Genomic DNA, 13,350 nt, shown 5'->3' on the forward strand with positions numbered 1-13,350 from the left:
TAGGCTTATGTCATCATGCACAGCGCTCGCTCTCACTCTGGGGAGAGTTTGCCAGGACAGGAGGGGGGGATGAGTCATAAGAGGGCCAATGAGAACTGCAGAGCTGTTAGGTGTGCCTCTGTGTGTGTCTGTGTAAATCCAGGAAGTGAACAGGCAGCAGCTTCAGCTGCCCACAGTTGGCTGCAGCCAGACTTAGCGGAGGGAAATTTCTGCAGAATATTTGGCAAGTACAGAATCACAGTATATACAAAATAATATGCAAAGTGGTCGGAAGGAAGCTTCAGAATGGCAAAGATGTTTTTATTACAAATTATGTGAGCAGACTGCAGTTCCTCTTTAAGCGGGCCATACAATATACAATTTTCTTAATCAATTTCCTTTAGATTTACCTTGAACTATGTAGTGCATGGGCCTACCTGATTACATACAAATTGAAAGTCTTTAGGTTTGATTGCATATTATATGGTAAAACTAAAGGAAAATTGTACAAGACAATGTAATAATGTATGGCCAGCCATATGGTGTCTCCACTCCATGGTACCACCCTTGGACAGCAACATTGTCAATCTGGTTAGAGGGTAGTGTAAAGCTTTCCAAACACCAGTAAATCTGAATGTTGGTATGAAAATTTGTGCAAAAATTCTCACATTTGATGACTTGAAATTGTAGTTTAAAATTTTATTGGCATTTTCCATTCGATTTTGGAATGAACTGACTTTTGCTGAATGAAAACCACACTCTTCAGCCTCGTACGGTAGGATTTTCCGCAGACAAAAGCTCTGACTTTTGTCCGAAGGCGTGTGCCTGGATTTTGTCTTGCATACAAATGGCAAGGAATTGTCGGCCAACAAACACGAACATACTGACGTACTACATGGTTTTTCAGCTCTTTAGTGACACCCTTTTGGCTCCTTCTTCTAATTTCGTGTTAGTAGAAGTTTGGTGAGTGTTGATTCGCGCTTTTCAGTTCGCGCTTTTCATTTCACGCTTTTCAGTTCGTTTCTGAATGGCCGTTCGTCAACCAGCCATGTTGCGGAATCGGAGGAGATAACGTGTTATTTATTATTGGTCTTAGAGTTTTTGCTTTGACCCAAGTCCAGTCCAGGAACAGGAGGAGGAGGAGTTCTTGGACCAAAAATTTGGTTGCTTTATTAATCGTGACCAATTATGTCATATGCCTTTGTTGCGGGAGCTCCAGGAGAATAATCCGGATGATTTTCTGAATTATCTCCGGATGACGGACCCCTGCTTTCACCAACTCTTGGCATTGTTGACCCCCTATATTAAGAAGTAGGACACATGCATGAGGCTTTTATTTTATTTTTTGGTTGAGTTCTATTGGCAGATAACATGTCTAATTTTATTTGTTTTCTTTGTTTAATGCACAATAAAAAAATTATGTAGAATAATACTTGGCTGTGTGTTTTACTTCAAATGACAGTTTGGGAGTAGACAGTTACATTTTAAAAAATACAATGTAAAATTGACAAGGGGCATTTGGGCCCCTTTCACACATGCGGACCGTATGTCCGTATTTCATCCATCCGTTTTCGGATGAAATACGGACATACATGCATCCCTATGGGATAGCGGGTGTCAGCGGATGTACATCCGCTAACACCCGATGTCGTCCGCCTCCGCTCTCGTCCTATTTTTCCTATTTTTCTATCCGTCTGCAGAGCGGATCGGAGGAACACGGACAGACGGTCCGTGTTCCTCTGATCCCCCATAGGGGAGAGCGGAGATCTGACAGGGCGGTCCCTGCACAGTGTGCGGGTCCCGCCCTGTCATCTGCCTGCTCAGCTGGGGAAAACGGAGTGATCCCCGCTGAGCAGCGGATAAACACGGGGCGGATCAACACGGATCCGTCCCGTGTGAAAGGGGCCTAACATAGTTGTATCTTTGATCCTAAAAACAACAGGATAATGGTGTTGTGGTAACTTGCCCAAAAAAAAAAAAAAAAAAAAAAAAAAAGCATAATAATATTATTCTTGATATCACTAGAAAAAAAGCCTTTGAAAATGTATTTGCAATAACTCCATCAGTATCACCAGCAAAGCAGCTTCATTATTATCCCATTAAAGAAGAAGAGAATTGTGCGCTGCATTTGGAGATTTCATAATTTGCCACGTCACGAATGATAATTCTCCATTACAAATGCTAGTTTACAAGACCGACCGCTTCTGCTTCCGAGCATGCGTGTTTGTACTTTGGACTTTTGTCCGATGGACTTGTGTACACACGCTCGGAAAATCCGACAACAGACATTTGTCCGCGGAAAATTTTAAAACCTGCCATCCAATATTTGTATTTGAAAATCCGACAATTGTCCGATGGAGCGTACAAACGCTCGGATTTTCCGCCAACAGCCTGTCATCACACAATTCTCGTCGGAAAATCCGATCGTGTGTACGAGGATTTAGAAATTGGTTCATTTGAGAAAAAAAATGACATCCTGCTTGTTTGAATTTTCGTGTCTATGTGGGCAAAAAACGAATTTTGATTTTACCCCGCTAACAATCAGAAACACAAGCAAATGTTCTTATTATGAAAATTTTTAAACAATATTCTGCTTGTGTATGGCCAGCTTTGGATGCAACAGCAGATTTAGATGGACTTGACTACAAATATAACCAATTAGGCTGGATTCACACCTAGGCAGTTTTAGTGCTTTTTGCATTTTGCTGATTTGCACTACAGAACGAGTTCCATAGGAAACCATGTTAAATGGACTGTAGTGCAAATCTGCAAAAATGCAAAAAAGCACTAAAACTGCCTAGGTGTGAATCAGGCCTTAAATCTGAACTGCAGCTAACATTTTCTAAGCAGTTACTGCCTTTTGGGATAAAGGGTTTACATGAATGAATAAAAGAGGATCATTGTAAGCACCCCTGTCAGTGTTCAATGGTTTGTCTCAACCCTCTAACTACCACTTTTGCTGGAAAGGTTTGCCTGTTAAAGGAATTTGAAAAACAACAGATTTTTTGGCAGGATCAATAGGTGAAAATAGAAAGAAAAAAGCCTAAAAAAAAAAAACAAGTGCTGTAACCTAATATATTTTTGGTTTGGGGTTTAATACAGCTTTAAAGAGGAACGTCACCCAGGCATGTGAAAATTAAAAGTTAGCAGTAGCTGCTGGCCTTTAGGAAAGCGATAAGTAACAGCCCAAGACGTCTAGTGCTGTCTTCCCTCCCGACTGATTCTTCTCAGGGCTTTGGGTCTTTGGTGCCGCCATCTTGACTTTGGGAGCTGGCGGTCATTTCCTGAAGGCTCACAGCTGGCTCCCCACTGTCTATGTGCAGATTGAGGGGTGCAGGCAGACTGGTCCTAACTCTATGCCAGGAGTTTTGTGGGTGGGGATGGAGGGCAATGTCATCCTCGCCTAGGGGAGAATAGAAGAATAGAGGAAGTAGGTGTGAGTACTGTAAAAAAGAAAAAAAAAGTACCCCCCCCCCCCCCCCCCCAAAAAAAAAAGTTGCCATTTTGGTAGAGGTGAAAGTAAGGCCCCTTTCACACTAGGGCGGTGGGGGCGTGGGCGGTACAACAGCGCTATTTTTAGTGCTGCTGTACCGTCGTTCTTGCAGCTGTATTCGGCCGCTAGGGGTGCGGTTTTAACCCCCGTTGGCGGCCGAAAAAGGGTTAAAATCACTCGTATAGCGCGGATATAGCCGCGGTATTGCCGCGGTATAGCCGCGCTGTCCCATTGATTTCGCTCCAAAGAAGCGGTTTGCAGGACTTTTTTCACCGTCCTGCCAGCGCACCGCTTCAGTGTGAAAGCCCTCGGGCTTTCACACTGAACAAACAGCGGAGGCTGTTTAGGGGCGGTTTGCAGGCGGTATTTTTAGCGCAATACCGCCTGCAAACCGCCCCAGTGTGAAAGGGGCCTTAGAGAATGAGGGTAACTTTAGTTTTTAGGTGAAGATCTGTTTCAAGTTTGCTAAAGTATTGCTTGCTCCAGCATTGGCTACATATCATTGCCCTGGAACAGCTTTCTGGTATGCCTTGTACACACGGTCGGATTTTCCGACGGAAAAAGTGCGATCGGATTGTGTTGTCGGAAATTCCGATCATGTGTGGGCTCCATTGGACTTTTTTCGTCGGAATTTCCGACATACAAAGTTTGAGAGCAGGATATAAAATTTTCCCACAACAAAATCCGATCGTTTAAATTCCGATCGTGTGTAGACAAATCCGACGCACAAAGTGCCACGCATGCTCAGAATAAATGAAGAGATGAAAGCTATTGGCTACTACCCCGTCTATAGTCCCCACGTACGCGTTTTACGTCACCGCGTTCAGAATGATCGGATTTTCCAACAACTTTGTGCGACCGTGTGTATGCAAGACAAGTTTAAGCCAACATCCGTCTGTAAAAAATCTGATGGATTTTGTTGTCGGAATGTCCGATCAATGTCCAACTGTGTGTACAAGGCATTAGAGACAACTGTGGGCCATGCGTATGAGATATGTATCCTCCAAAACAGCCATTCTCATTCAGGGATCGGTGGAATCCTAGGGTTCCTCCAGAGGTTACATAGAAAAGTGACGACACAAAAAAGAGTAGTCCATTGAGTCTTCCCGTTTTTTTTGTTTTGTTTTGTTTTTTGTTAAGTTTTTTGTCTGAGTATAGCTCTACACTATATTACCAAAAGTATAGGGACACCTGCCTTTACACACACATGAACTTTAATGGCATCCCAGTCCGTAGGGTTCAATATTGAGTGGGTCCATCCTTTGCAGCTATAACAGCTTCAACTCTTCTGGGAAGCCTGTCCATTATTTATACCACTTTTTCTTCCATTTCTCTTCTTTAGATCATTTGGGTCACTGCTCCCCAGGAATGTCCTTTTCCTGCCGGCCTTCCACCAATTGCCCTTGGGGCTTACCGCCTCAGCCCCCGGGACTGATGATGCCTCTCCCCAGTCGGTCTCAGCCCATGGCGCTGTCACCTACACTCACAGCTTATCTGTAAGTTACCTATGGGTGATCCATGGATATCACCATCATTATTTATACCAATTTTTCTTCCACTTCCCTCCCCCCCATCAATTAATTTTACATTATGTTTATAGATTGTTGCATCTGCTCCTGAAGATTGGAGGTAACCCATGAAACTCGTTGAGCTATATAGATGTCGTCATTACGCTTTTAATCCAAGAGTGATATCAAACAATATGAACATTATTATGTTGGTTTTATTGGCCTATACCAAGTTGTCATGGACCTGTTACATTATGTGAACATAGATTTTAGAGTCTGGTGGTTTCCTTTTTATCATGTTGTTAATGCCATGTACTTTAAGGTTACATGTTACTATGTTATCTTCTTACTATGTGATTCATATGTAATTAAATCATATAATCATGCAATTGGTTCATGTTATGTTACTATGTACATGCCATAACACTATGCGATTAGGCTATTTATCATTTTATACCCACCAGTCACTCTTTGTTCATGTTGTTCAATTCGGCCGCCTGCTTCACACAAAGTCCCAAACTTTCTCCTTATGTCAAGGCTGTCCACGAGGTTTAGGAGTGTGTCTATGGGAATGTTTGACCATTCTTCCAGAAGCACATTTGTGAGGTCAGGCACTGATGCTGGACGAGAATGCCTGGCTTGCAGTCTCCGCTCTAATTCACCCAAAAGGTGTTCTATTGGGTTAAGGTCCGGATTCTGTGCAGGCCAGCCAAGTTCCTCCATCCCAAACTCACTCATCCATGTCTTTATGGACCTTGCTTCCCAAATAATTTGGTGATGGGGGGATTATGGTGTGGGGTTGTTTCTCAGGGGTTGGGCTTGGCCCCTTATTTCCAGTAGTTCCAGTGAAGGGAACTCTTAATGCATCGGAATACCAAGACATTTTGGACAGTTTCATGCTCCCAACTTTGTGGGAACAGTTTGGGGTTGGCCCCTTCCTGTTGCAACATGACTGCACACCTGTGCACAAAGCAAGGTCCATAAAGATATGGATGAGCGAGTTTGCATCAACTACCCTTTCAGTAAAATAATACTTTATAAGATTAGTTTTGAATCTTTCTCCAGTTACCTTGAAGTCATGTCCCCCTCTTCTTGATTTTGGTTTCATATTGAAAAAGCTGCCCTCCCGAATCCTATTCACCCCTTTGATGTATTTAAAGGTTTCAATCATGTCTCTCCTTTCCCTTTTCTCCAGACTGTACATTTTAAGTCCTAAAGTCGCTATTGATATGTTTTATCCCCCAAACCTTTCACCATTTTTGTTACCCGTCTCTGGACTCGTTCTCTCAATATCTTTTTGTGAAGTCTCCAGGTTTATAGGGGTTCCTTGAGCTATGGCTGACTGACCTCCCATCTGATGGTGTCTGCATAATTCTGGGGTCAATGCCACCAATGCTTATTGGCAAAGCCAGTTGTATGAAGCCAATGATCTTTTTAGCTGCCTGTAGAGTTGCATTGTTCCCTCTGCCAATGTTAGAAGCATTTTTCACAGTGGCCACCACTGAATTGATTATAGCAGAGGTTTCCCGAGACCCAAAAAATTATTTTAAGGTTTCCTCTGGGGTAAAAAGGTTGAGAAAGGCTGCTCTAAGAAATGTGTCTGTTTACATTCAGTGCAAATTATGAAAAGATCCATTGTGACCCTTCTCTCTAATTTGGCTTTTCAACATGGTGCTTATGCAAAGGAGTCCCATTCCATTCTTTACTAATCCAGCACAACGATTTTCTAACTGGTGCTTATCATCAGTTAAGCTGCCCATACACTAGTGGAAATTAGTTAATAATTTTTCATTTTAAAGTGGAGGGCCACCTTGAAAAAAAAATTGGACCAAAAATCCCCAAATTTTTTTTTAAACTTACCTGAACCCTTGTTGCTAGGCAGTCTTCCTAATCTGCCTGTTCCTATTCCACGGTGTGTTCTGCTCCTAGCTGAGCGGCCCCGTTGCCTTCTGGGAACTGTGTCTGTTCCCAGAAAACCACGGGGCCATTCACAGATCACCGCGTCGCTCGCGCGTGCGCTGTAGGAAACTGTCAGTGAAGCCGCAAGGCTCCACTGCCTGTTTCCCTTACCTAGGATGGCGGTGCCGGGACCCGAGAGCCGAGGGACGGGTCGGCCTCGGGCGGCCGACATCGCGGGCACCCAGGACAGGTAAGTCTACTTATTTAAAGTCAGCAGCTACAGTGTTTGTAGCTGCTGACTTTAAAACATTTTTTTAGCTGTCCGGAATCCCGCTTTAAGAACATTCAATTTTCTAATCATTAGTGGGGGATCAAAGCGAAATGTTTGTTTTTGACCATAGTGATAAAATTAGTCACAAGCAGGATAGAAACTTCTTCTCAAAGGAACAAATTGCTAGCAGTGTATGTGGTTTTAGTTTGAGAAAGTCCATTCATTCCAAAATCGAATGTTGAAAGTAAAAGCCGTTTTGAAGTAATTTCGCAGATTTGTCAAGTCATTGAATGTACTGAGAAATTATATGCGAAAGTTCGTACAAATTTTTGTATGAGCATTCACCCGAAAATCTTAGTGTATGGCTAGATTTACACCAGTGATTCCAAACCTCATTCATCAAGGCCCCCCTAACAAGCCATGTTTTGGAAATTTCCTTTAAATAAAATAGTTTTATAAATACCAAGCCACTGACATTCAAGCATCTGTGCAAGGTGATGAAAATCCTGAATGCATGTCCCATTGTGGGTACGGGATTAAAGGTTGGGAATCATCGACTTAGAAGAACCTTACATAGCCTGAATATCAAGCCATGCATAGATTGCCCCAATTGGAGAGAATCTGAGAACTATTACAGCCTTGCTAAGTATAATGTATGGGCTACCTCAGTTTTTCTCAACTCCACAAGGCGCCCCAACAGGTCATGTTTTCAGGCTTTCCATTATTTTGCACAGGTGATTTGATCAGTTTCACTGCCTTAGTGATTACCACTGTGGTTTCATCTGAGGGAAATCCGGAAAACATGACCTATTGGGGCGCCTTGAGGACTGGAGTTGAGAAACACTGGGCTACCTTATGCTGTAAGCAAGGTAAGGGTTTATCACTGATAGGGAATCTGATCTAAAGGGGGACTGATATAGGGGGGGCTCTGATAGGGAACCTGATGTAAGTTAGGGGCTCTAACAGGGAGCACTGCAGAGCGGGGAGACGTATAGACAGAGGGTTCCTCGTTTATAGGGAGGTCTAATGCTCAAGGACTTGGAGTGTGTTGCTGCTACATACAGATAAGGAGCCATACTTAGCCATGCTTCGGATAGCGCTATTATTTAAAATTGACAAACCTTGTTTGGCAACCCGCCATGTATGAATCCTTGTGATCACCAGGCAAATTAAATAGGCAAGTCCCCTTTTTTCTGATATTATCGTGTACTGTTGGTGCTCTTGGTGGGCATCTATTGACACCCCCACTGGCAGTGCTTCATCCATTTTTTCAAATTATATGCTGGAACATTTCACATGTAAGACAAAATTATGACTGTATATACTCTTATTAAATACCCCTGACGAAGGTGCTTGAACCAGAAATGTGTCGGGTACTGGAGACCCCTATATACTGGAGAGTAACAATAGTCTTTTTGTCATGCAAACCATGTAACCTGTCATGTTTTTTTGTCTTTTCTTAGTTTTTTGTATATTTATGTAGTATTTTTTTCTATGTCCTTTTAACCATCGGTCACTTTATGATCAAATGATTTTATGTATACCTAATAAATTATATTTTCTAATTCATACATGTGTGGATGTTGTTGCCTATAAAGTCCCAACAAAGGGGGATTCTTTTTTCTTGAACACCAGTCCTCAAAAAGCCCCAACAGGTCATGTTTTCAGGCTTTCCATTATTTTACTGATTTGATCAGTTTCACTGCCTTAGTAATTACCACCACGGTTTCATCTGAGGGGAATCCTGAAAACATGACCTATTGGGGCGCCTTGAGGACTGGAATTGAGAAACACTGGGCTACCTTATGCTGTAAGTAAGGTAAGGGTTTATCACTGATAGGGAATCTGATCTAAGGGGGACTGATATGGGGGGGGGCTCTGATAGGGAACCTGATGTAAGTCGGGGGCTTCAAAAAGGTCCCTGATGTAAGTGGGGCTCTAATAGAGTCCCTTATGTAAAGGACTTATACGGGAACATTGATGTAAAGGGGGATTCCTGAGGTGAACTCTGATGTAATAGGGGTCTCCTAAGGCAGATTCTGATGTAAAGGAGGCTCTGATGGGGACCCTGATGTAAGGGGGTGACTGTGATGTATAGGCAACTTTTTTTTTTTTTTTTTTTACTGAAGTTCTCTTTTGTTTTGGATCATATCATGCTGATTCGGAAAGAAAAAAAAATCAAAGTAAAACTTATTTATAAATGTATTATTCATTGATTTATTAAAAACTGTTTTTTTTTTTTGGGCTCACGAATATTGATAAAATAAAAAAAGCATGGCTACCAATAATGTTCCCTCACCCCATCCAGCGCGTTGGTGCAGGCTGAGCTCCTACATAAAGCTACGACCAGCATCTCTAATGACGAGAAATAGGCGATGGTCTACTTAACATATGTCTTTAGGTGTCATTTCCTCCCTCTCAGCCAAAAACTACATATGGAAAATTTTCAACAACTTAGAATATTTCCTGGACATCAACCAATTACTTTCTCAGGCAGGTATTTTAATATTTTGTCGGCCAAACTTTGGGAGAGCCTAATTGCTCTGTCTCGGCCAATATAAGCATTTAGTATGCAGATTACATATTTCTAAGGGCTATAGAACCGTGAATTGGGCTCTGCTAACAGAGTTAAACTATTAGAGACTAATGAGCCGTAGCAGAGGTCTTCTCACCCTCTGGTTAACAGGTACCAAGGGGGCTGTAGTCTGACACTTTGCAAATGGACTGAAGGAAATTATGATGTAAGTGGTAGAATCAATCATTAAATAGCAATATATGGCATTTGCCTAAGACTATAGCGTGGATACTGTGTTTATTTGGTCTATCCTAGAATACACCCCCGTGCTGTGGCTTTCAGCACTTTATTGTAATATGAAGTTAAAATGCAGTGAGAAGATTATACTGTACAGTGCCTTGAAAAAGTATTCACACCCCTTCAAATTTTTCACATTTTGTCATGTTACAACAAAAAATGTAAATGTATTTTATTGGGATTTTATGTGATGGGCCAACACAAAGTGGCACATAATTGTGAAGTGGAAGGAAAATGATAAATGGCTTTCCAAATTTTTTTACCAATAAATATGTGAAAAGTGTGGCGTGCATTTTATTCAGTCCCCCTTACTCTGATACCCCTAACTAAAATCGAGTGAAACCTACTGCGTTCAGAAGTGACCTAATTAGTAAATAGAGTCCACCTGTGTGCAATTTAATCTCAGTATAAATACAGCTGTTCTGTGAAGTCCTCAGAGGTTTGTTAGAGAACCTTAGTGAACAAAGAGCATCATAAAGGCCAAGGAACACACCAGACAGGTCAGGGATAAAGTTGTGGAGAAGTGTAAAGCAGGGTTAGGTTATAAAAAAATATCCCAAGCTTTGAACATCTCATGGAGCACTGTTCAATGCATCATCCGAAATGGAAAGAGTATGGCACAACTGCAAACCTACCAAGACATGGCCGTCCACCTAAACTGACAGGCCGGGCAAAGAGAGCATTCATCAGAGAAGCAGCCAAGAGGTCCATGGTAACTCTGGAGGAGATGCAGAGATCCACAGCTCAGGTGGGACAACTATTAGTCCTGCACTCCACATATCTGGCCTTTATGGAAGAGTAGCAAGAAGAAAGCCATTGTTAAAATAAAGCCAGAAGAAGTCCCATTTGCAGTTTGCGAGAAGCCATGTGGAAGAAGGTGTTATAGAAAAAGACGCTGGTATGAAATGTGTACCGGTTGTGTCTCCGCTCCAATTAGTACATACTCCACAACTATCTATAGCCCATGGGACTTTTATTGAGTCACAACACCGAGGTAAAATATAAGAAAATATATTACATGAAAAAAATACATATATTATTATAAAACACATATAATTATAAATGTATATATCAACAGTGAAGAAACATCATCAAATGGCATTCAGAAACCTTCAAGTTTGAAAAGACCTGACATCAACATTTGAGAACTGAGCTTATGCTGTCCATCAATCAAGATGGTCTGTGGTTAGATCCTCTACACATATCGTGAGATAAAAACTTGCTTCCTTAGGAGAAGCACACAGGGATATCTGAAGATAAAAAGGTATATGAGAGGTTAAAAGGGAAAAAAATCCCCATCAGGCTTGATGTTACAAACTTACATAGTTATGGAATCTATCCAAAAACCTTCACGTAGATATAGTATAGTTAACTTATAATTAAAATCCAATAAACAAAACTTCCAAATGTGTAACAGGCCAGGAAGGGGCCATCCCAGATGCACATTAGACTCTACCTGGTAGTTGTAGAGAGGCGGGGAAGATGGAAGGACAGGTGCCCAATGTGTGGATCTCCAGGCATCCCAACAGATCACAATGAAACACAAGAACCAAAAATTCCAAATCGTCACATCAAAAATGACCTAGTGAATGTATAAATAAACCAATTGATTACTGGTGCAATTATTATCCCTAAAGTAAGGCAAATATACTGTGCTTAGACTCTAAAACAATAAAAATGTGTCTATTAAGACAATAAAACAAAGTGACTAGTGCTGTTTATAATGGAAACTTAGTGTCGTACAAAATTAAACCTACTTATTAGGGGCTGGTGTGTGCAGCTGTTAAGCTGTAAGCCCATAGTGAGGGATATTAGTGTCACTGAGTCAATAAGACCCACTGCACCAAAGTGAATCATGCAAACAATACAAACGTGCGTAAAAATAAATAAAAACATTTTCAGGCAAAGAGAGAGCCCAGAAATCAATCCAAACCAGCTGAAATGCCCTAATACATGTCAAATGAAAAAAAGACCATACCTAATAGAGATCTGTGGCAAAAGGCTGAAGGCACACATGCACCGTCCACTCCCAGCTGCAGATGGAAAGCAACTGAGTCGAGTCCTGGGTTAATAAAGCCCAGGTGCTCGACAACCCCACCTCTCTAACATCACCATGGCCAAAAACAGCCGATGGGCTTGTGTCAAAGCATGATGCAAAAGGGGGAGGCAATTGGTGCCGCCGCCCAGTCGACACGGCCAATGGAAACCGCACACAGGCTAGAGATATAACAGAGTCATGAAGTAGCCATGCCACATCCTTTACACAAAAGGCCTCATTCAACCCAGGAGCATCAGTTGCCCTGAGCGAATGTATCCACCTCATCTCCCTTTGCAGTATATGCCTATCCCAATCACCCCCACGTGGGTGATTGGGATAGGCATATACAGTATCTCACAAAAGTGAGCACACACCTCACATTTTTGTAAATATTTTATTATATCTTTTAATGTGACAACACTGAAGAAATGACACGTTGCTACTAGGGTTGTACCGATATAATATATGGGCTGGGTGTAACAAGATGTCTGCTGCCGCCTTGTGACTGCAGGCTACTGAGGCCGAGTGCAGGGTGTACCAAGATGGGCATTGCAGTATACATCCTCTGTCAGAGACTCGGGACGTCACTTCCGTTAATGATTCTGATGGCCCGGGTCACCAATGCTGATGGATGGCTGCGGCTGCGGCCCACACCCCTGCCCCATAAGCTTACCTTCCTCCACTGCAGCCTGCAAGGACTCTCACTGTGCCAGGACCCGCGCTCCGCCTTCTCCCACCCACTGACTTCCGGGATGCAGGTATCGGGTGAAGCATCAGGAGCATTTGCCCGAGTACAAGTACTCGGGCAAATACTCGGAATCTGCACCGTTACCAATACTAGTATCGGTATCGGTGCAACCCTAGTTGCTACAATGTAAAGTAGTGAGTGTACAGCTTGTATAACAGTGTAAATTTGCTGTCACCTCAAAATAACCCAACACACAGCCATTAATGTCTAAACCGCTGGCAACAAAAGTAAGTACACCCCTAAGTGAAAATGTCCAAATTGGGCCCAATTAGTCGTTTTCCCTCCCCGGTGTCATGCGACTCGTTAGTGTTACAAGGTCTCAGGTGTGAATGGGGAGCAGGTGTGTTAAATTTGGTGTTATCGCTCTCACTCTCTCATACTGGTCACTGGAAGTTCAACATAGCACCTCAACTCTCTAACAATCTGAAAAAAAGAATTGTTGCTCTACAGAAAGATGGCCTAGGCTATAAGAAGATTGCCAATACCCTGAAACGGAGCTGCAGCACGGTGGACAAGACCATACAGTGGTTAAACAGGACAGGTTCCAGTTAGAACAGGCCTCGCCATGGTCGACCAAAGAAGTTGAGTGCACGTTCTCAGTG

At 42.4% G+C, this 13,350-nt stretch overlaps 1 long non-coding RNA gene across 3 annotated transcripts; it reads right to left on the reverse strand.

Annotated features, from left to right (window-relative positions):
• Positions 1 to 324: 324 nt before the first annotated feature.
• On the reverse strand, positions 325 to 12,074 carry LOC141134428 (uncharacterized). 3 transcript variants are annotated; one of them, XR_012243145.1, is made up of 3 exons: positions 11,941 to 12,074; positions 11,419 to 11,544; positions 325 to 1,278 (listed from the first exon to the last, which is right to left on the reverse strand). It is a non-coding gene; the product is annotated as an uncharacterized lncRNA (long non-coding RNA). The 3 variants fall into 3 exon arrangements; XR_012243143.1 differs by lacking the exon at positions 325 to 1,278 and adding an exon at positions 1,300 to 3,382; XR_012243144.1 differs by lacking the exon at positions 325 to 1,278 and adding an exon at positions 10,919 to 11,212.
• Positions 12,075 to 13,350: the final 1,276 nt, after the last annotated feature.

This window comes from Aquarana catesbeiana, linkage group LG03, assembly GCF_042186555.1.
Source record: "Aquarana catesbeiana isolate 2022-GZ linkage group LG03, ASM4218655v1, whole genome shotgun sequence".
In the NCBI taxonomy this organism is placed as follows: domain Eukaryota; kingdom Metazoa; phylum Chordata; class Amphibia; order Anura; family Ranidae; genus Aquarana; species Aquarana catesbeiana.